The 4,057-nt window shown below is 40.0% G+C and overlaps 1 non-coding gene across 1 annotated transcript; it reads left to right on the top strand.

Annotated features, from left to right (window-relative positions):
• Positions 1-3,434: 3,434 nt before the first annotated feature.
• LOC133828322 (small nucleolar RNA R71) lies at positions 3,435-3,541 on the top strand. The gene has a single exon (XR_009890948.1). It is a non-coding gene; the product is annotated as a small nucleolar RNA R71 (small nucleolar RNA).
• Positions 3,542-4,057: the final 516 nt, after the last annotated feature.

The following is a 4,057-nucleotide window of genomic DNA, read 5'->3' as shown; positions in this document are numbered from 1 at the left end:
ATAAAATCCCGCATGACCTAAGAAACTCCATACTCCTTTTACTGAAACCGGCGGTGGCAAATTCACTATCGTAGAAATTTTAGCCCTATCCACTTCAATGCCTCTCTTAGAAATCTTGTGCCCCAATAAAATTCCTCCATTTACCATAAAGTGGCACTTTTCCCAATTAAGCACCAAATGCGACTTTTCACACCTCCTCAAAACCAACTCCAAATTAGTCAAACACGTGTCAAAAGAGGACCCATAAACCGACAAATCATCCATAAAAATCTCAATCCCCTTCTCAACCATGTCAGAAAATATTGCCATCATACACTGTTGAAACGTGGCTGGTGCATTACATAACCCGAATGGCATCCTTCTAAAAGTAAAAGCCCCATAAGGACATGTAAACGTTGTCTTCTCTTGATCCTCCGGTGCAATTACAATTTGATGATAGCCTAAGTACCCATCTAGAAAGCAATAGTAGTTATGCCCCGCCAACCTATCCAACATCTAATCAATAAAAGGCAAAGGAAAATGATCTTTCCTAGTTGCCTTATTCAACTTTCGGTAATCTATACATATCCTCCAACCCGTCACAGTCCTTGTTGGAATCAGTTCATTACTTTCGTTCTTCACCATGATCATACCATCCTTTTTAGGTACTAGTTGTACTGGACTTACCCAAGCACTATCAGAAATAGGGTAAATCACTCCAGCATCTAACCATTTTAAAATCTCTTTCCTCACCACTCCTTTCATTGTCGGATTAAGTCTTCGTTGAGCATCAATAGTCGGTCTTGCATCGTCTTCCATGAGAATTCTATGCATAACTGTTGATGGGCTAATTCCTCGTATATCAGCTAGAGTCCACCCTATAGCAGTTTTATGAGCCCTTAACACCCTCAACAACTTCTCCTCCTCTACTTCTGAAAGAAGTGACGAAACTATAACCGGAAGAGTCTATTTTTCCTCAAGATTAGCATAACGAAGATGTTCTGGTAAAACTTTCAGTTCTAACACAGGTGGCTTCAGAATCGATGGTAATGTTCTTTCCGGTCCCTCACCCAATTCTTCAAATTTCTTATGCTTGCACGACTCAGATGATTTTATCCACTTCAAATAACTCACCGCTTCTTCATTTTCCTCACCATCCACATCATTAACTATAAGACTTAATTCAAGAGGATCCTCTCTTAATTTTTTTCTTCCTACTACTTCTTCTACCACATCAACTGAAAAACAGCTATCACTTGCTTTAGGATAAGTCATAGCCTTAAACACATTTGTTGACCCTGATTTTGGTCAACTGACACGGAGTCAAAATACGCTTGACGTCGATGAATGCGTTGAAAAGAACGTGATGACAAAAATAATAAGAACACGATGTTTTATAGTGCTTCGGCCCCAGAATCTGGTAATAACCTACGTCCACTTAGATTGTTATTGATGTGAGAGTCAAAGGAGTGATCAAAGAACTAGGGTTCAATGAGTTTCACTAACCTCTGAAGAACAATACAATATTTCAGATAGAATTACTCTAGTCTCAAATAATTCGAAAGCCAAAAGTCCCTTCCTTGAGCTATCTTTCTCTATTTATAGGCTCAAGGGGGATTACATGAATTTGTTACAGATATTCTCTCCTAAATAATCGGATATTCAAGAGATTGTGCGAGTCAATTTCGGGATTTACAAAGATCTTTATGGAAACATCATGTTGCATGCGGAACCATCGACCAGACTGGTCGCAGGTAAGACTAGGCTGCCTACTGCTCATAATGTGCCTTCTGGTCGATATCCTAGCAGAGTTCCTCCAAGTGTCAACCATGTGTCCAGGAATCACTTGCCACATCATCTGTGCCAATTTTTTGGATAACAACATTAAATACTACTTCTTCCCCTTGAACTCTCAACTTTAACCCTCCTTTTTGCACATCTATCAATGCTTGCCCAGTTGCTAAAAATGGTCTCCCCAAAATAATAGGAACATTCTCATCCTCCTCCATATCAAGAACTATATAATCAGTTGGAAATATAAACTTATCCACCTTTACCAATACATCTTCTATTATACCACGTGGATGCTTCACAGATCTATCAGCCAACTGTAATGTTACTGTGGTTGGCCTAGCTTCGCCCAAACCAAGTCTACGGAATACTGACAAAGGCATTAAATTAATACTTGCCCCCAAATCACAAAGTGCATGCTTACATTCAAACTCCCCAATCGTGCATGGAATAGTAAAACTCCCAGGATCTCGTAACTTTTGAGGAAGTTTCCTTTGCAAAATCCCACTACATTCTTCCGTTAACGCCACTGTTTCATAGTCACCCATCTTTCTCTTATTAGAAAGAATCTCCTTCATAAACTTTACATAGTTAGGCATTTGTTCTAATGCTTCTGCGAACAATATATATATGTAGCTTCTTGAACACCTCTAAAATCTTTGCAAACTACTTATCCAAATGATGCTTGCGAAGCCTTTGTGGATATGGAATTCTAACTCAATACTCACAGGTGGGGTCTCCTCTTATATCTTAAGGTCTTCAGTAACCTTTTCATCATTAAACTTCTTTTCTTCTTTACCTTGTGTATTTCCCTTTTGACCTTCTTCTTCTTCTGAGTGATTCTTCTTTGGCCCTTCATACCTCGTTCCACTCCTCAAAGTAATAGCTTGGCACTGTTCTTTAGGATTAACTTCTGTAGTGCTAGGAAAATTTCCTTGAGCTCTATTAGACACTGCCCTATTTGAGTCTCTAAACTTCTTATGGATGCCCTAGTTTCAGTCATGAATTGGTTAAGTACACCAGGTTGAGGTTCAGCTGGTTTCATTAGCATTGGGTGAGGTGGTCTATTTTGTGGTTAATAATATCCAGGTGGTGGGTTTAGGTGTGCATATTGCTGTGGATATGGTGGCCTATTTTGGGCAGGTTGATATTGTGGCTGAGGTGGAGGATAAGGTTGTAGAGTATTTTGATTATTAGACCAGGAAAAATTAGGATGATTCTTCCAAGCTGGGGTGTAAGACATGGAATTAGGATTATTGGGTTGTCTTTGGTAATTTCCTATAGCTTGTACTTCTTCCATGGGCATGTTATTCATATCTATAGTAGGGCATTAGTTTGGTAGATGGGTTGTGTCACACAATTCACACAGGTTTTGAACTTGCATAGCTTGAGATGGGAGTATAGTCTTTTGTAGTTGCTTTGTCAAGGCTGCTACTTGAGCTGTAAGCATGGATATAGCGTCCAATTCCATCATTCCAGCCACCTTCTTTGGTTGTCCCCTTTCAGTTGGTCATTGATAATTATTCATCGCCATCTCCTCTAATAGCTCATATGCCTCATTAGCACTCTTACTCATAAAGGCACCTCCTGCTGCAACATCTATAATTGTTCTAGTCGTTCCATTCAACCCATTACAAAAATTATGCACCAGCATCCACTTTTCTATTCCATGGTGTGGACACTTCCTTAACAACTCCTTAAAGCGCTCCCAAGAATCATACAGTGACTCTCCTTCCATCTGATAAAAGTTATTAATCTCTCCCCGTAGTTTCGCAGCCTTTGCTGGGGGAAAGAACTTGGCAAGGAACTTCTGAGCTAACTCCTCCCATGTAGTGATAGAATTCGCCTGTAAATATATCAACAAACTCTTCGCCCTGTCCCTTAGTGAAAATGGGAATAACCTCAATCTTATAGCATCATCACTCACCCCATTCATCTTGAACATTGCACATAACTCCAAAAAATTAGCTATGTGTAAATTGGGGTCCTCCGTTGGCATATCTCCAAACTGAACAGTTGACTGAACCATTTGAAGAATTGCAGGCTTAATCTCAAAATTGTTGGCAGCAATGGTTGGAGGTCTGATGCATGAATGCACTCCTGTAACAGTAGGAAGTACAAAAACTCTCAAAGTTCTTGGGCCTTGCTCCCTAGGAACTTCTGCAGCCCCTTGACCATTATTAGCACCATTTCCCAAATTGTCAACCATGGCAAACTCCAATCTCCTCTTTGTTTTCCGGTTCCGTCTGCACGTTCTTTCAATTTCCCGATCTATTGGTATAATCTC

This window comes from Humulus lupulus, chromosome 3 (genome assembly GCF_963169125.1).
Source record: "Humulus lupulus chromosome 3, drHumLupu1.1, whole genome shotgun sequence".
Taxonomy (NCBI): domain Eukaryota; kingdom Viridiplantae; phylum Streptophyta; class Magnoliopsida; order Rosales; family Cannabaceae; genus Humulus; species Humulus lupulus.
The sequence above is the reverse complement of the archived record's forward strand: the minus strand, read 5'-3'. Positions and strand labels throughout refer to the sequence as shown.